This window comes from Microcebus murinus, chromosome 13, assembly GCF_040939455.1.
Source record: "Microcebus murinus isolate Inina chromosome 13, M.murinus_Inina_mat1.0, whole genome shotgun sequence".
Classification (NCBI taxonomy): Eukaryota; Metazoa; Chordata; class Mammalia; order Primates; family Cheirogaleidae; genus Microcebus; species Microcebus murinus.
Window position 1 is genome coordinate 71,973,669 of NC_134116.1, and position 19,877 is coordinate 71,993,545.

The 19,877-nt window shown below is 40.9% G+C and overlaps 1 protein-coding gene across 3 annotated transcripts in view; it reads left to right on the forward strand.

Moving 5' to 3' along the window:
• Nucleotides 1-19,877, forward strand: part of STARD13 (StAR related lipid transfer domain containing 13) — a 214,291-nt gene that overhangs the window by 110,452 nt on the left and 83,962 nt on the right. The window contains exon 1 of one of the 3 annotated variants that reach the window (XM_076009497.1): nucleotides 7,077-12,530. The exons of the other annotated variants lie outside the window; for them this stretch is intronic. The gene's annotated coding sequence lies outside the window, so the exon portion shown is untranslated. Of the gene's footprint in view, nucleotides 1-7,076; nucleotides 12,531-19,877 lie in introns of those variants that run through there. 3 annotated transcript variants of the gene reach the window in all.

Genomic DNA, 19,877 nt, shown 5'->3' on the forward strand with positions numbered 1-19,877 from the left:
GGGGTGGCGGTCAGGGGGAGTTAACTATTGTAATGAATGTGAAGATGACTGTGAACCCATCTAACTGCTCCACTGATGTACATGTCAGTCTTTCATCTTTCAAAATTGCAAGGGTTCTTGCAATTTTCTATAACCTTTTATTTCTCTTCATTCACTTTATAGACAGCAAACATTTTCTGTTAATGTAAAAGTGCTATTCTTTTATTACCTGTGCTAATTATAGGAATAACTAATGACCTGGTATAATCTATTAGAATCAGAATACGTTGACTTTCAGTCATCTGTTTTCTAAAGATAGCAAATATTAAATGCACTCATTTTTATAAGGATCGTCTCCACCCTTATAGAGAATACTCATGGTCTACAACCAGCTAATACTCATTCTCTAGAACCTGAAATAATAATTAATTACAGTCTCTTTCCTATGAATTTCAGATAAATGTATTTCATGACCCTGAGGAAACTCATTCACTTAACTATTTTTAAAAGTTTGCTAGCCATTAAGTTTGCTGGGTGTTTTTCGATTAGTTTTCATGTGTGTTCGTTCTTTCATCATGTGGTTCACCTGGTGTATGTTTGAATGCCTGTTACGTGCCTGGCATTGCTCTAGCCACTGAAGATATATATCAATGCTCAAAACAGAAAGACACCTTTGCCTCATGAAGTTTTTACTCTGGGAAGAGATGGGCATTTAAGCAAAAAAGTGAGCAAGCAGTATGAAAGTGAAATGTACTGTGAAAGGAAGAAATTAAAGCAGGAAAGAAGGTGTGATTGTGAGTTTTTGATAAAGTGCAATGGGAATACGATGTAAAAGTGTTCCTTCTGCCCATCAGCTCCCCATCAGGAACCCGCACCTGTCTATTTTTATTCTGGACCCCTCCCCTTCCCTAACTGTGGTCACATCCTTGAACCATTATGTACCACATGGTGATTATCTCCCTCACTCCACGGAAAGTTATTTTGCGATTTCTTTTAATTATTCTCACATCCACCACCTAACATCTTACATAGTACTCTGTGTACAATAGATATAGTACACATGTTTGTTGTATTTTTTTTAATTAGGGAGGGAAGATGCACTGTAAATTTCCAATGCCTTTATTTGTAGTCATCCAACTTCCAGATTTACCTTTAGCTTCTCTTTTTCAAGAAAAACATCTTCAGTTATTCTGTTTTTTCAGTGCTGTATTGTTCAGTGTAACCAAAGACGGAATGATGTGACCTAATATGTATTTATCACACAGTGTCCTTCTCTGTCTTTTTAATATCAAAATCTCAAAGCAGAGCTTCAAAAATATATAAACGGCTCTTCACAGACAACAAAATGAAAGATAAGTAGATGTGCTATGAGAGTGTGTCTTGAATTTATATAGTACCCCTGCTGTGGTAAGGTATTGGCAGAATTTCTTCTACTGTTTTATTTAACATTGAGTTTAAACAGGTTGCTGTAAGTCAGACGAGTGAAGTGAAACAGGCATCACAGTGTAGGGATAGTGTGGGCTACTTCTGTGTAGCCTTTAATACCAAGTAAATCTCTGAGCTTTAGTTTCCTCCTCTGTAAGATAGGGATAAAATGAGGGGGGTGTGTGTGTGTGTGGGTGTGTGTGTGTGCGCGCATGTGCGCGCACCACAGCCTGGTCCAAGCTTTGCCATTAAGTAGACACTCAGTAAATGTTAATATTTGCTTCCTGCTCAGAAAACAAATGCTCTCCCCATCGCTCAGCCTCTTGAGAAATAAATCACTTCCCTGATTTACCTGTCCTGCTGGACTGAGAGCTTCCTATTGGAAAGAACCATGCTTTTTTTTTTTTTTTTTTAAATCTCTGGTCCCAGCACAATTCCCAGGCTTGTAATTTTTGTAGTAAAACTGTATTTTTAAAAATTTAATATTAAGTATAATTTTAAAAATATTTTTAATGAAGATATTTCCTATTTCTGGCTCAGTTGATTCTTCCCTAAATTTAGGGGCAACACTCTCCTCCCTCACTCTCTTGGCGCATTCACTCTGAGTCTTCCTGCTCTGGAAGAGCCATCCAATGAGGCCCAGTGGCCCTGCAAGGCACAGAGCACAGAAGCCACGGTGGCTCACTCCTCCTTGACCTATGAAGCTCTAGGGCCTGCTGTCCCCATGAGTGTCACTGTGCTTGTACCATGAGTGTAGTCACACGTCACAGCAGCCACTCTGGCTTCTTGCCTAGAAAACAAATGCTCTCCCCATTGCTCAGCCTGACAAGGGGCATGTTTGGCAGGAGCAGGCTGGATGGGAGGGGATTTTGAAGAGGCCATGCAATGAAGGTGGAGGCAGGAGGCAGGAGGCTCTCCCACTTTGAAGCCAGCAGGGCTGGCAGGTCTCTGGTCTACCCACTCCCCAAGTGGCATGTCAGTACTCAATTTGTACATCATCAAAAACAAGGAGCTGGGGAGGGAGAAGATGTCTTTTCAGATCTCATGTCCTATGGGCTATGATGGGTGACATATGGTCAAATATTACCAACCATATTCTCGATCCTAAGAATATGGTCCATCTCGATCGAATATGGTCCATCCTCGATCCTGTCTGGTCCATCTCTGGTTTTAGAGTGGTCTGCACTCAACTGCTTTAGGGAAATGATACTCTCTCTTCCTTTTACAACAAGGAAAGTGAGGTTCGTCTACTTCCTCTAGTCTTCCATTCCAGTAGCTCTTAAATCACATCTAAGCCATGAAGCAGCCACATGTCTGGGTCATGCAAGTGTCTTTAAATATGATGAGCGTTATTGTGTCCAAACATCATGGATCCAAACTCTGACTGTGTCATGATCAAAAGAGCAGAGTGTCAGGTTTGGAGTAAAAAAATAAGGCATGCTATATTACAAAGTGAAAGAATGCTTATAGGTTACCATAGGACACTGGAAAGTTGCCTTGCAGTTGAAACAGGGGATTGACCTTCACTCTTTTTGTTTTGTTTTGTAGAAGTAAAACAAATGTTAGTCTTGTGGGGTTAAGATGGGCTGGAAATAAGAGGACATGCTTCAAGCATGGGGACTTTAGCATGACTCTAACAAAGCAGAAACATGTCTGCTGATGAAATGTGATCTTTTAAAGGAAGAATTCTTAAGTGAAAGCAAGATCTCAGCAATCAGAGACTAGCAGGCTAAGATCTAGGTGCTCATCTTTTTTCCTCCAAGAAAACTCTTTCTACTCCTGAATTCTCTGATTCACTCATCTCTTAGCTGGGTGAAACACTTTCTTGTTCTCTAAATATATTCTTTTGCAAGAAGCAACCGTTTGTGTGTCTTAGGGGAAAACTATAGTAGAACCTAATGCTTCCGAAGCATTTAAACAAGATTCCGTTTCCCTGGAAACCGGGCCGTTTCCTGCTGGTTGTACACATTTTCCATAGAAGCACCTGCAAAAGGAGATCAGTAGCCCCTGAATCTCTTGACAGTGAAGGCCCCCTTAAAACTCAAAATGACTGTGGTGTTTTGAAGCACGCCTTAGTTGTTTAAAAAACTCATACACTTCACAGCACTGGAAATGTTTGGTCTTGGCTACCATTCTAAAAAAGGGAGTGTGTGTGTGTGTGTGTGTGTATAAGGTGATGGAAAAGAAAATCTGGGATTTATTAAAAACTAGGGTTTTTAATAAGTTCTGAAATCACTAAAGGGTTGTCGGAGCTAGCAGATGCAGTTATCACTCAGTGTTGATGTTCCTGCACTCACTTACTGGGAGCATTAGCGTAGAATAGCTAATCTTTTGTGGCCAGCACTGCTTGCCTGTGTTGATAAGTGTGATTAACAACTTTAAAAGTCAAATATGTGAGCAAATGCCTTATAGCTGCCAGGAATGCTTATGGCCACCCACGCTTCACAGCAAAATGAGAAACATGTTTCAGGAGGCTAGGATTCCTAGACCTTTTAGATAAGTAAGTATGCCTCCAAGTTTGGTCGTTAAGTTGGTTTCAATCAAATCATGTACAGCTATTGTTAGAAAGCAGTCAGATATAAACCCCCAAATGAGAAATGTACTTTTTGTTCACAAGGTTGTAAAAAGATAATGTTCATTATAGTTTCAGAATCTTCTTTAAGTCTGCTTTCACCTCACATTTCAAAGTGAACTTTAAAGGAGATGCTAGAATGTTTTAGAAATTTCATTGCACAATCCAGTTTTTGATGCTAACCCTGGATAAAAGTAAAAAGTCTAGGGTATATGAGAATAGGGGGAGATGGTGATAGGTGAAGTAATCCTCAAAGCAGTGGAAGAAATCCAGCTTAGGAAGTGATCAGCCTGGTGGCTTCCACATGACCAGGGGCTTTGTTCTTCCCAAATTGCAGCTTCACTATTGATGCTCATTAGCATCTTAATTAAAACAGGCCGTGTGCTAAGTGTTATACCAAGGAAGTCCAGATTTCAGTGCCCAGGATTAAAGAAACCAGCACCGAAAATTGAAAGCAGTATGAGATGTGATATTTACAGGTCAAGTAATCAGTAGGGGTGAAAGGACAAGATAAGCCTAGAATTAGGGTAATCAATCCTGAAGCGCAGTGGTGCCAGTTCCAAGAGGCAAATCCATTCTTGTAGTATCGCCATGAGCACAATGCATGAAATTGGCTCATCCCAGCAGGTAGTTTATGCTTTCTGCCTCGCTCTGGACTTACACTGGTCTGCGGCTGCTGAATGCTAGAACTGCACACACACACTTTCCCTAGCATGAGAGAGAGCCATTCCTCTGCAGCAGAGACAAAAGAGCAGGTTCTCTGCAGCATCAGATTTGTAAGAAAGATGCTGATGTGACAGAAGTTCTTTTTTTTTATCACTCACATCCTTCTGAGCCTCTATTCTTGTACCACTTAATTGTGTTTTTCTGTTTTCAATACTACTTCCCAATGCACAATTGCCTTTGTGCTGACAATTTCTTGCCCCCACCCCATTTCTCTTTTTAGGTAATATAAGCCATAGTGTGAACTTTTGGAATTTTACAGATATTTAAATAGAAATCATATATGTACAGTGGAATGTCCACAGAGACAAGGAGCACTGACATTGTCAAACCACACCTGATGTGGAATTAAGTTCTTACTTGAATTCCATGGACAGCTGGCACCACTCCTACAGTTCACTTTCAGAGCCCTTGTGCTGCAGATGTGCTGTCTGACTTTTCTTACGGAATCTTTTTAGATGAAGGAAGTGGGAAAAGTCAGGACCAATAATCTAAGTAGCCAAGCACATTACCTTGATTTGCTTCAAAATAAGAACATGTGAGAGACAGAGGGTAGGCTGCCTAGATCTAGAAACATAATGGTTTCGCCGAACTTTCCATTTTAAACAACTTACTGACAAAAAAGTCAACATTTATAATTTTATAAGGAAAGGTAACACTTTTCCCAGAAAAATAAAGGCAATTTAATAATAGTAGAAATTGTATGATAGATTGTTATGCCTGTTTAGGAATGTAAAATGTGAGAAGACGGGTTTGTGGAGTGGTTTGTTTTCAGAGCACACTATAAACATAGGTTTGTTTGGTTCTCAGCATTACCTGGAATGCTTGCTACTGAAATTGTGTTGGAGGCATACATAGTATTCTGAGAACCTGAGAAACACAAGTTGCAACTTGAAAATGGGCTCCATGACCCCACAGACTGTGGAAAGTCCCAAAGGCCTCCTTATACACATCCGCACCTGCCTGTACCTGCCTGCAGGGCCCCTGAGGATCAATACATGTCGCCACTTGCTCATGTTCTGGGTGCATGTGTCCAAGCAACTCAGTGGGCAAATCTGAAAGTTCCACATTTCCACTGCTATAAATAAGAACAACTCAACCATAGAAGGTGGCATTTATTTTCTGCCTAAAATGGGGTATAAAATAAGACGGGCATACTCTGAATAGCTCTGTGCATGCTAGAGGAGCAGTCTGTCACCTTCAGGAAGTGAAGTACTAGCATTCTACTCAATGAATTTTTTTCATTTATGAGTTTGAGTATTTACTCACCCACTCATCTATTCTACCACACTACCTAGGATGTAAAACTGTTAGAGAGGAAGGGGCAGATCTGTCAGCTCCAGGTACACAAGTGATCCACCCAGGAAGGCACAGTCATGCTTCTGAGGACAGTTTGGAGCAATGTGCCTCCCCCACCCCTGGACCACACTTTTGACTACAATAGTCACTTTGGTGACTAAGCTAAGCTAGTAGCTTCCTTATTTGTTCATTTGAAGATCTCCGAGGCATATTTTTAAATAAACAAAATAAATCTGAGAATAATACAAATGATATGATTCTGTTTCAGTGGATAAGAATTATCTTATGGGTATGTAACATGGGTATATACGTGCATACATATATAGACATGTGTATATTTTACATGCATAAAATATGCACACATATGCACACACACACATACGGTTGGCCCTTTGTTTTCATGGGTTCTCAATCTGTGTATTCAACCAGCCAAGGATGGAAAATATTTTTTTAATTGAGTCTGTATTGAACATATACAGACTTTTTTCTTGTCAAACAATACAGAATAAGTATTTACGTAGCATTTACAGTGTATTGGATATTATAAGTAATCTAGAGATGATTTAAAGTACGTAGGAGGACATGTGTAGATTCAGTGCAAATATTACACCATTTTATAACAAGGACTTGAGCATTTGTGGATTTTGGTATCTCAGGGTGGTCCTGGAACCAATCCCACATGGACACCAAGGGACTGTATATATATATATATGTGTGTGTGTGCGTGTATGTGTGTGTGTGTGTGTGTGTGTGTGTGTGTGTGTGTGTATGTATGTTCAGGAAGATACACACACCAAACTATTAATAGTTACTACCTCCAGGGAGGCAAGTGAAATAAGGAGTTGGGAATAAAAATGGGATTTTACCATTTTAGTATACACTTCTTCATTGTTTGAATATTTTACAATGAGCATTATTTGGTGTCATTAAAATATTTTTAAGAAAATACTTTAAATAATATTTTTATTTTAATATATTTAATGTTTTATGTAATATTTTATTTTAAAATATTTTTAAATGATATTTTAAAAATGATTTTATTAGTTATTAAAATGTTAGATATTCTTTGATTTCACTCTGTGAAAATAATTTATTAAAAATGAGTGAACCCATCCTATACTGTAACTATACTTTCATGTTTATAATTATATTCATAGCATAAAACAGATAATTAAATAACAATAGTATATTTCTGGTCTGTTTTTTTCTAATTCTTTTTTGCCAAGAAATTGGTGAATTTCTCAGTATCCAAGACCTAAACCAGATATGACCAAAAAGGAGTTATCTTTATGCGGGGTTGTTTTGGTCAAGCAAACTTTGGAACTTTTACTGATTTTCTTAAATGTCCTCTGGGTTTCATGCTGTCTTTATTGGTGACTTAACGTAATCAAATTGGCCATGCACAACGCCTAGGGGTTTTTTGGCAGATAATGGTAACTAAAGAAGAACTACTCTCCCCAAAACCTCACAACCATGTCATATTGATAACCAAATGTAGAATTAAATTCAATCAGATATGCAAACATTTATGAACAAGCAATGCACACACATAAGTTCATATAAACTAGGTGCAGGCTTGAAGAAGTCCCAGTTCTTCACTTTCCTTTTAGATGCTTCAACCACAGCCATGCATGAAAGGTTCACCCAAGGCTTAAGGCAAACACTGAGATTCCAAGGGCAGATGCTGTCACTCTTACAGCCAGGACCAGGCAAGGAGAGCCCTCCAGAACTTGTGCATCATTTAGGGATTTAGACTAGGACATTATCACCAGAGATACACAGGTAAAGGTTTTACTGGATTTTTACATTGAATACATTTAGCCAGTCCATCAACAGTAATGATTTCCACCCATCAAAACCCATTCAGAATGCTAACTGGAGGTTATTGATGAAGATGGTAACCTCGGGGCTTGTAACAGCCAATTCTGAGGTAGAGCTTCCCTCTTGAGAATGCCAGCTCAACTGTTTATCTCCCAGACTTTGAATGCTTGATTAGATGCTAGCAGCACCTGCATTACAGCTTAACCTAAGTAACACACACATAATATTGCACCATAGATGCTCAAGTATTTTAAATTACAGACAAGTACTACAATTAGCTATTCTTGCAGAGAATTCTCAGTTCCTTGATTTGTGGTTAATCAAAGTGAACCCTTTCAGTGTAGCCATAATCACCTCTATTTTAAAAATTCTAACTATGGAATGATAGATAGCATGTGTTGAATGTTTATGGCAAGCTCTGTTGTGAACATTTTATATATATTAACCTACTTAATCTGTACAACCACTCTAAAATGGGTACCATTATCATCCATGTAACAATACGGGATCATAAGCAACTTGTTCAAGTTCACTCAGCTTGTACCAGCAGAGCTGAGATTAGAATCCAGGCATTTGGGACATTAAGTGCAGTTTTTTCACTGCATTAAAGAGGGAACACACTCTTATCCATGAAGCCATACTGTCATCACCAGCTGGGAAATACTGCTGTTAATTTAGTCTTGCATGGATTTTGTGCACAAGGCAAACTGTCTACATCCTGTTACTTTGGAACAGCCCCTCCCTTGAAGTTCAGTGCTCTTCTGTGGCATCCTGCTTCCTCAGTGTGTTGTCCTCTCTGCAGAGCTGATGAAAGTATTTCATAGTCAGGCCTAGCTCTTTGCAAAAAAGAAAGCAAAGTCCCCTAGGAGCCATATCCATTGTCTCTAGGGTCCTTCCTACCTTGTCCCTTCAAACAACACTTAACTGCTGTTGCCCCCGTTTGCTGTTGAACTTGCACCACCCCCTGTTGTGCAACTGGACTCTACTTCTTGCATGTGGTCATTAGAGATGTCCTGTCATTGAGAAGAAAGGAAATGATGATTGAGATATCAGTCCTTAGCTTAAGGAACACAGGACTGAGGACCAGCAGATCCATCCTAATTATTACTGCTCTGCTTGGTTTATGGACTGGAAGTGCACTTACACCTGGGGATGAATGTTCCTTGGAATAGTTAACTGACTTGTTAGGCCTAGAGTTTGAAAAAAATTGGGAAGCTTCAGATGTCATGCTGTTTTCTTTGCTTCAGATGTCAGGCTGTTTGCTTTGCCATCTGGTATAATCCTTAAAGGCACTTTTAGGTCCCAAGCATGGGTGGTGTTGCTGTTTGTTCCCTCTCCAATGCTGATTTGCTCAGGCACACAGGTTCTTGGGTTTTGACCGTGAGAGTGGTCAGGGCTGGGTTGGTCAGGTTTCTTGTACCTTCGCGTTGGTGGTTGTGAGCAAAGCTGCCACATACATTTGGGTAGGTTGTACACTGCACACCTCTAGGTTGTCCTGGTCCTGGGGAACCAGGTGCCAATACAGGAGCACAATGCAAATCCTGAGGTCCCTGCCTGTGCTTATACTGTTCCCCACCATTTTCCTTCCTTTGCTATGAATTTACTCCCTGCCTACAACTTCTCTTCTATACATACTCCGTAACCACTGGCAATCTGGTGCCTATCCCCACACACTACAACAGCTCTTTTCTACCTGGATAACTATTTTAAATGGCTGCAAAATACTTCACTATATGGCTGTACTGTAATCTATTTGTACTAAATACCTATTGGTGGGCATATAAGTGATTTTCAATCTTTTACAGTTACAAATAATGCCAATATAAAAACTTGCATATATTTGTACACCTGTCTGCAAATATCTCCAGGAAAAATTCCATGGATTTTCTTTGACTCATCTCCCCCAACTCTCATGCCTTTCTAGTTGCCTCTAGCACCCTTCCTGTTGTCAGCAGCCGCCTCCTAGTTCAGACTTCCTGACTTCTTCCTTAAATCATTGCAGTGATCTCCTAAATGGGTCATTCTACCTACTCCTCCCTTGGTAATCCATCCTAAGCATGGTTTCTGGATCTCATAGCTCAGATTAAGTTGCACCTGTGCTCAAAGGTTCACAGTTGCTGCTTGAGCTTGGTAGCGAACTCCCCACACCCCCTCCCAGCATGCAAGGCCATACCATACATGGTTCCATCTCATCTTTGGAGACTTGGTTCCCCTTGAGTCCCCTTCTGCCTCGGCAGTGCCAGATGGTGCATGAGTTTCCAGGCTCACTTTGCCTCCTGTCTTTTTGGGTGCGTTAGAGCTCACTGCCTGCTCTGGGAGTGTCCGTCTCTTTGGGATATCCTCCCTTGTCTCTGCCTGGGCAGCTTTGTGCTACCATCCTCGTCATGTTTCTGGATTCCCCCACTCCGGCTCCCCAATCTTGGCTCCTTCTACCTCCTGCTACCCTCATATCCTGTTTTAGGTTTTGACTGCACGTGCTTTCGCAGACCAGCTGCTCCGGAGGGAGCTGGCAGCATGCATCCTCTGGGGTGGCTGGCATAGCATGCCTTGCACATTATAGGAGTAAAAAAGAAAGAGTATTTATTAGATTAGATCTTCACAGTTGGCAAATTCCCTTACCCAAAATTGGCATAATCCTTCAGCTTGGAGACAAGAGAGCACACCTGAAGCTATTATGAAAGTAGATTAATTTCCCCGTGTATTTAGTCAAGAACACAGAAACTCATGGGTGGTGAGGTGCCCGGCAGAGTAGGAGCAAGCACAGCCCCTCTTATCCACCTTTCCTTGGGGGCAGGGGTTCGCAGTTGCCTGTCACACGGCCCTCATGGAGCAGAGTCCCCCCTGAAGTTGAAAAACTACTTCTTGGTAGCCACAGCAAGCAAGGACTTGCAACACCATTTAGTAAGAATTTACCCGAAAAATCCATGCACTCTCATTAAAAGGATGTTTACAAACATCTTGTTTCTTGACTCAAGCTCATTGTCACAGGATGATGTCACGGGAGGAAGTGGCGAGGGCAGGAGGTGGGGGGGTGAGTGTGGAAAGCCAGATCAGATCAGGGCTCCCTGAACAAAATATTACCTTTCAGTGACTCAGAAAGCCTCTCTCCCCACCAATCCCAAGCTCACCCTCTTCTCTAGTCCATTGTATCATTCATTGACTTATTGGACAGACACCAATTGTGTGTGTCCCTGCCCTTAAGGGCTCACTGACTAATGGCACATGTCAGTTCCAGGATTCTATGGGGTGAGAACGTGGACGGAGAACTAAGGTGTCAAACTTTCACTGCTCAGTCCCACTCCGACCTCTGTTTTACCGGTTTTTTCTCTCTCACTGGAGAGTTCAAATATTGAGAGTATGAGTTGCTGTTGTCCTCGGCATGCACTTTATAGCTGCACCCTATTCCCAGGATCCTTTTATCTTCAGCTCTCCTTATCACGGACTGTGGTATTTTGCTTGGTATCATCCTTTGCCAGATTAAATATTTATATGTATTTAATATTCTCTCTGTTGTGGAAAGGAACAATACGAGCATTGCACAATAACGACAAAGTACTTTATCATTTTCATTTAATCTTGCAGTCATCTGTGAGGTCTCCAGGGCATACTCTGTTCCTTTCATGTTCAAGGACACTGCCAAGAAACAAAACTGAGACTTGAATCCAGAGCCTCTGACTCTGAATCCTAGTACAGTATTCAAATTCTTTAGCCTTACTTTAGGAACACTCACATGTGCTATTTGCACTCAAAGTGTGGTCTCTACTAGCTGATAAAATTTGATTACTGTTAACTGTGCCAAATATGTAAGTCTATAAGGCACCGTTTGTCCTGCTAGTTTATAGAACAGACTGCTTGTTCCAGGGTGGCCTCTTCAACCCCACTTGGTAGCAGTTAACCCAGCGATGCAACCTAGAACCTGAAATGCATCCTGTGTGTACTCCTGATTCGCCAATTTCACTGCTAGTATAAATACCAGCAAATCCTGTTGCTTAGGGTGTAATGTCATTGGAATGTGAATAAGGACCTGAGTGTTAGGAGAGAAAATTACACAGGCACCAATTTTGTAATGTCCTATTTTGGTGATTTCTCCTTTTCCATGTTTTTTTTCCTTGGAAGTGATTTTCACAATTTTAACATGTTAAAAATTATTTGGTCTTGGATGTGCGTGTGTGTTTCAGTCCTGGGCATCTTCTTTTGAGTCTTATCAGGCATGAAGAAACCTAAGCCAGGTTTAAAATGCTCCCTCCTCTCCCGTGAAGTTTTAGACTCACTTAAAATTGGATTTGTTACATAACCAAGGCACCTGACACTGGTGGCAGGGGGACCTGGGAGAAGGAGTGCCCCTCTTGGTTTGCGATAGACTGGCAGCGTTTTCCTCTGATACGTGCCAGAGCAGCAGAGCCAGTTTTAAAAGAGAGGATTTATAGGAAATCCAGCTGTGAGTTTTCATTTTTTCTCTTAGAGCTGGAGGCGGGGCCAAAACCAGGCACACCATTGATCAGGCTAGAATGATGTGGACAAGTCTCACAGACAACAGCCAAGCACAGAGGAAATATTAGCTGGCAGAGATAATGAAGAGAAAACATTCGGTGACAGATGCACCGTCTGTCAGTTTCTGAGGAGCAGTTTTCAAGAAAGCAGAAAATGAACTGAAGAAGAGAGGAGTTTTGTTTCAAAGGTACAGCACAGCCTAAGGACATTTTTAAACAAAGTAAGTTTTGTGTGCCATGGAAAAAGAGGTTGTGGTGGTGGGAAAGACAACAGTTACTTCCTACTTGGATCGTGAGTTTTGTTATTGATGTGTAAAGTTTTCTGTGTGGTGGATTTGATATTTAGAAGAACATTCTTTTCACAAGAACTTGATTTAAAATTAAAAAGCAGTGCCTGTCACTTTGATTATTCACTTCAAAAACATTTGGAAGTTACTAGTAAGATTTATTTTACTTTTATTTAACCTCAGAGAGAATTGTTTTATTTCAGACTATAAATATAGATAAGGACTTCCCTCCCTTCTTCCTTCCTTCCTTCCCTCTTTCCTTCTTTTCTTTCTTTTTTCTTTAAACTAGAGGCAAAATTATCTGTATTTTTCCTCAAAGTCAGTTTAGTGAGAAAGTGACCCACCTTTCAGATTTAAGAGGCTGGCACTCAATACTGTCTATTAGGATGCTTAATTCCATGGGAGAGGTTACTTAAATAGCCCTGAATCTGACCTAGACTTCCCATGTACCTTCCAAATAATGTTATTGATGCTGACATCATTTTAAAGGAAGCTGCTTCTGAGTCTTTAGTTTATCTCTCTCTAAAAGTCCCTTATCCTCTTCCAGAACATAAACTACCATATGAAACAATCCTGCTATTTATGTCTCATGCATTTTCCAATGTCTTCGTTTTCAAAGTTGGACTCGTGCTGTTTGTAATTGTATGTCCCATCTAAGTGGTTTGCATTCTATGGCTGGGACGTGTTTAATTCCGAAGGGATCTAAGGCAGCGATTTGGGATGGTGAGAGTCTACGAGGAATGGCAAAAAGTTTTCAAGAGGAGGAGCCCCTCGCAGGAGCCCCTTGATTGGGAAAAGGCAATTCTCTTACAATCTAAAAGGGATTATTTAGCAGGCAGAAAAGGGACTTATTTAGCATCTGCGTTAGCAGGCTATCTCGTCCAAGCCAGAAGTGGAAGCACTGGCTGTAAACTCGCAAAAGCAGAAACCACTCAGTGTTATGGCCCAATATGGATGTCGGAGCTCTGTAGCATGTGTGGGAAAATGGCCACAGGCCAACGTCTGGAATCATTTATCTTCTGGTAGAGCCTAGAAGACAACTGTTTTATGCATTTTGCAGAAATCCTCACTGATTGATTTCATTTACATAGAGTGGGCACAGAGACTGATGGTGGGGACACCTACACGTGGGGGAGGAGTATTGATCTATTTCTGCTTTTCCTGACATCCTGGTCTCCTTAGTGTTCTTAGCACCTTTGAATGAGACTGTGCTGTTACTGACAGCCATATGGTTTTCTGCAGGGCCCTTTCCACACATTTCATAAGAAATGCCACATTTAGGTCTTTTCTTCTCGGGGAAATCGGAAACTGAAGGTTTTCTCTTACTTTCTTTTCGGTAGCTTAACCTGTTTCCTACAGTCTAGGTTTGAAAAAGTGAGAGGAAGAAAATATCAGGAGACAGGGTTCTCCGTAGACTCAGAGCCACCTATGTAGTCATTTAGTGACGTGCGCCGGGTCCTCTGTGCAGTGCTGGCGCGTGCTGTTGTCGATGTGTAGGTTCCTATCTGCACGCGAGGGACCCCTCCGTGCCAGCCAGCCTATTTTGTGTGAGCGAGACTCACATGTGCCGACACATGCTGGCATGTGACAGGGTAGCATCCAGACCTGTTTTTCTAATGTGTAAAAGAATTTTCGCCAACTTCTGACAGTACCCACGTCAGACGTTGTGGAAACATTTTAGATTGATTGCAAGGACCAAGGTAACAGGCAGAAACCTTGGATTTCAGCCACTGCCGTATGCTGCCTAACTTTGCGACCTTGAGGGGGATAATTAACCTTTTAATAAATCTGTTTCACTGATTACAAATATAGTAAGTAATTCTAGCCATCTCTGTCTCCCAGGGACATTTCAAACATTAGTGAGATGATTTATAATGCATCTTGTGTTATTAGCTTTTAGTACATATGCCATTGATGAAATTGCCTTTATTTTTTTAGACAGAACTTCTGCACCACACTGAAAAAGCAAAGCACTCTGAATCATTAAAAAAAAAAATTCCATGATCTTATGTAGAAGTAATGTTGTTTGTAGGGGCCTACTCTTGAAGTTACTTGCACTCATCTTTTTTCTCTATGTGGAATTATTTTTTGATTTTCTCATCACAATTTCTAGCAATGTATAAACTACTCATTTCCTCAAATAGGTTGAAGTTTTAGAAATTGGGTTAAAATTGGTACAAGACCGCTTTGATCTAGAATGACTGAATGTGTGTAATTTTTAAACTTCTTAATGTAATGAAAATGGATGGTAGTACAAATTAAGGTACCTAATATTTTCTTGCATTTTAATGATACACATGTATATACCACCTAAAAATAAATATGTTTATCTTCATATATATATTATCTTTCAAAATAATCCCATAAAAGTAACAGCACAATAGCATATAAAATATTGAGTAAAAGATAGGAGTCATTAGTATGTTTTCATTTTAAATCATGTTCATTGTAAAAGATGAACATGATAGCAGCTTAGTATAGTGCAAAGGACATCAGAAGTCAGACCTGCCGCTCTCAGCTGCCAACACCACTGTGCTGCACACAGAACCAGGGTGCTAGTCAGCAAACACAGGGGTGGTGACCCCTGGAATCGTGAAGCGTGGCAGCTTTACTCAACCGTGTGACCTTGGGCAAGTCACTTAGCCCCACTGCCCCCCAGCTCTGCTGCTGCAATATGGGAATAAGAATGCACGTCTTACCACACGTGCTGGTTGGGAGGCTCACATGGCACAATGTGTATGAAGATGCTTTGAAAACTTTGAAGTTATTTAAAGTCAGTAAACATTGACATCTTCCTTTCTTCCCTTTCTTAATAAATCCTGACCATCATTCAAGGGCTTCTCTTAGCCCTTGCCCTTTTGTGATCCCCTCAAAGGTGTTTTCCTGTGGAGCCCCCAGGTCACTTCTCAGAAAGAACCAGTTTTGCTACCCACCAGGTGACCTCACCATCATACCCCATGTTTTCACACCTCCATGCTCTCCTAACTTCAGTCCCCGAGTCTACCAAATACTTTCTCCACTAATTTCCAACATTCTCCTTATCCTCCAAAGCTACCTTAAACATCACTAGTCTTCAAAACTTTCTCCAACACCATTTCTCTACAGAATTGGAGTCCTCTTCTTTCATAGTTTCATTAATATAAACTTCTTGTTCTATTTCATTCTTTGTTTACACACCTTCCTCCTTTCCCAGGCTCCTCAAAGACAGGGGAGGTGTCATGCTGTTTTGATTTCCTGCTGCTTACTGGAGTTTTTCACATCTTACTGGCGTTCAAGTAATGTTTGTTGAATGAATGAAAGAGTCAGCCTTTCTATATCTTTCCTTTGTGGTGACTGTCATTACATACCTTTTGGGACAGAATCCAGGAACCCATTTGTGTGTCCGGAATAATCTGACCTTTATAGTATAATAACATATAGACTGTTTTAGGCTAGGAACCTAAGATTCCAACAACACAAAGCCCAGTATATAGTCACCAGTAGATAAACTGTTAGCCTTTTAGTCCTATCTGAATCCTACTAATCACATCTAGATAACTAAAAATTAAAACTATCATGCAACTGTCTCTCTTCCTGGAGGGGCTTAATATATCTGACTAGATATGTTTTAAAAAGAAAATATGACCATCTTTTTTTTTTTTTTTTTTTGAGACAGAGTCTCGCTTTCTTGCCTAGGCTAGAGTGAGTGCCGTGGCGTCAGCCTAGCTCACAGCAACCTCAAACTCCTGGGCTCAAGCAATCCTCCTGCCTCAGCCTCCCGAGTAGCTGGGACTACAGGCACGAGCCACCATGCCCAGCTGATTTTTATATTATATATATTAGTTGGCCAATTAATTTCTTTCTATTTTTATGGTAGAGACGGGGTCTCGCTCAGGCTGGTTTTGAACTCCTGACCTTGAGCAATCCGCCCGCCTCGGCCTCCCAGAGTGCTAGGATTACAGGCGTGAGCCACCGCGCCCGGCCTGACCATCTTTTTGAAAGGCAGTTTGGCAGTATTTATCAAGACCCTCTGACAATAATTCTCCTTCTGGGAAATTCTCTTAAAGAAATGATTAAAAAAATAGACAAAACTTTCTGAACAAAGATGTTTAGCATATTGTTCGTAAATAAAATGAAAAATGGCCAATAAGTGACCAGCATTATTTTTATAATCAGAAAACAATTCTTAAGAATCCAAAAGTTGCCTGATCAATTATCTACTAATCATATTGGTCCAAGAGCCGCCTTTTTAAGGTACTTTACTCAGAACCAAGTCTATACTTGGAGCAATCAAGTTTAGCAACTTCTTACCAGTCTTCTAATTTTACTACTCTCCTTTTAAAAAAAAAAAAAAAAATTTTGAAAATGTTGAAAATAAGGCAAACTTTGAGGCCGAAGTTTGAAAACTCTTTGACAGAACAATAATCTTAGCATCAGGAAGGGCATAGAAAGCCTATCTCATCCCTTTCCATTCAAAACTAGACTGTCACAGAGAGACAGAAACTCTGACTGGTTTAACTTTTCTCTTGAGCTAAGAGGTTTAAAACAGTTAAGAAGAAAACTTGAGTCTACTTGTTAAATGACGATGAAGGAAACTATGTAAATTGTAGAAGGTTTTTGTAATCTCTTATTTAATCCCTTTTTACATGGAATAACTGGCAGAGGCAAAGCCGTGTTATCATAATAGTTTCTACGTGTTATTTCAGGATAAACCGCAGGAATACCGGGAATAGCCTCCAACCAAATCGGGGCTGTGTAGCCTGTTGAACGTGGAGCGGAAGGAGCAGCCCCAGACTGGATGGGGCCGTGCCACTGAGATGTACCCCCATCACCCACCTCTGTCTTCATGCGGGGAGGGTTTCTGTTTTCGATTCTCAGAATAATACTCAAAATGCATCCCCACTAATAGCGCCACTCCCTGAAGCTCTCAGTACAGGGGCCAGAGCAGAGCATCACTAGTGGGCAGGAACATTTTTCTATCCATCTAGTCCTACAAGTATAGGGAAGCAGGAGTCTTCTTTAAGCACGTCTCTAAGTGGTCCTGTTGGGATGTATGTTCCATGTGCCACAGAAGAAATGATACAAGTCCTCTGCTTCAGAAAGTTCATTGTTTAAATGGTGAAAGTATGCCAACTTCAAAAGTGAGTAAAAACACAGTAGGAAATACACAAATAAGTCCCCGAATGGGCCACGACCAAGCAAACAGGCAATGTCAGAGCCGGCAGGTTGAGGGTGGAAGGAACAAGGGAAAGTGGAGTCCTGAGAAGTTTACCCTACAGGAAACCTAAATCTTAATGATTAAGAGAGCTACTTAAAGTGGTCTCGTTCTCAGTGAAGCTTTGGAATACTGAGAGGAAGCCTTCACAGGGCAGAACGGTGGCTCGTGCCTGGCCAGTGGCTTCCACATTCAAATGGTGGGCAGTGTAGGGTGGGCCGGTCATTTGTCCACACTGGAGCTGAGCTGAGCTAGTTACGGGAGCTAGAAGGGAATCAGAGAGCCATCTACTAGAAAGACTCAATATCTTCCAGCCCCATGAGGCGAGGCCGTATAGGATGCCAAGGAAGGGCGTGAGCTCTGTCGGCATGCCAAAGAGGAAGAGCGAGAGGGGACAAGCAGTTACCTTCAGGCCTCCTGGGAGACCTGTTGATTCTACACTCAGCAAGGGGCCAGAGGACACTGTTAGTTGCTCCCGGGTCTAGAAATCAAACTCACTCTACTGCCTCAGCAAAATTGTGCTATAAAAAATTCTTAGAATTATTGGTTCTCTACTCCCCACAAGAAAACAATGATTTAGAACAATTTCCCGAGAACTGCTGTTCTTTCCACATGTGCTTATTATCCTGCATCCTGGTCCCTTTGCACTGGGCCCGGCCAGTGACTGGCTGTATACATTACAGGACGTGCCGGGGGAGGAGAAACCCAGTATGCAGTTGAGGTATGATTTCTTGAATTAACCATAAATTACTCCATAAAAAGAACGCTTATATAACACTGAGATGTCCTGACTGATGTTCTTTGGGTCTTGCAAGTACTTGAATAAAACCACAAAAGATTTAAACAACAATAGTGAGAGCTCAGTTTAAATAAAAGCACTTTATTTTTAGCTGAGGATCAAACTCCAGATTAAGTGACCTCTCTGTGCCAGGCATTACAACAGAGAGAAAGAAGATATGGTATCTCCTGCTTCATGGTAGTTTAAGCTATAATGTTACTTTTCTTTCCAGTCTCACTGCCATTCACTTATTTGATGTTGGTGTTTTACATCTACAAAGGACCTAAATGTTTTCCTTACTAAAATTCTCTGGTCTCAAAATCCACAGCTAGTGACATTGTGTATTCATTTTAAAAAACATTTGTTGAGCATCTACGATGTGCAAGGAACTGCAAAAAGGAAACAGGCCTATAATGTCTTCTCAGGGATGTTATAGTCCCATCTTGGGCACAATTTAAGAAAGAATGGTTTTTATGCTAATTATTAGAGGCTTAAGCAATGTACTATATGGTGCACATGTTTGAATCTAAGTGGAAGGATGGAAAAGCTTCATGAGCGATATGAAACACAATCTGGAAACATCAATAGATTTCAGTAGGAGGCAAAGGAGGGAATAGATACTCAAGATCAAAGGACACATGTCTAAAAACACAAAGACGTTAAAGCATTGAATGTGTTCAAAATAAATGAGTAGTCCCAGTTTGGCTACACCTTAGGATGTATGGAGAGACAGCTGCGCTGGGAAATGGAATTGGAAAGGGACATTAAGGGCTAGATGTTTTAAAGGGTTTTAGATTTTATTTAATAAATCATGTGTAGTTACAATTTATGATGAGGGTAGTGATTTCTAAATTGTAATCTGGGGTGAATATTCTGGTAGAAGGGTGCATTAGAGACACCATGTATAGGTCCATTGCAGAAATCCATCCTTCCATCCATTCATTAAACTATTGGGTGCCTACCATGTGCTAGGCCCAATTTCAGGCTGTGGAGATATACTAATAAGCAAAACAAAGTTTCCTACCTCATGGAGCTTATATGAGCAGCTTTTACTAATATAAAGGAACTATGTTTAGTTTAGCGATAACTGATAAAGAAAAGAAATAAAACAGGGAAAGGCGGTATGCATGTGAGGGAGAGAGGTTAACTTTGTGTACAGTGCACAGAACAAATACGAGGTAACGAAGGAAGGTCTCCTGGAGAGGGGACTTGAGGGAAGACCCAAAGGAAGGGGAGTTTAGGCAGGGTCTGTAGATGTCTGAGCTAAGAGCGCATCAAGCAGAGGAAACAAACAGGGCTGAGCCTGGGT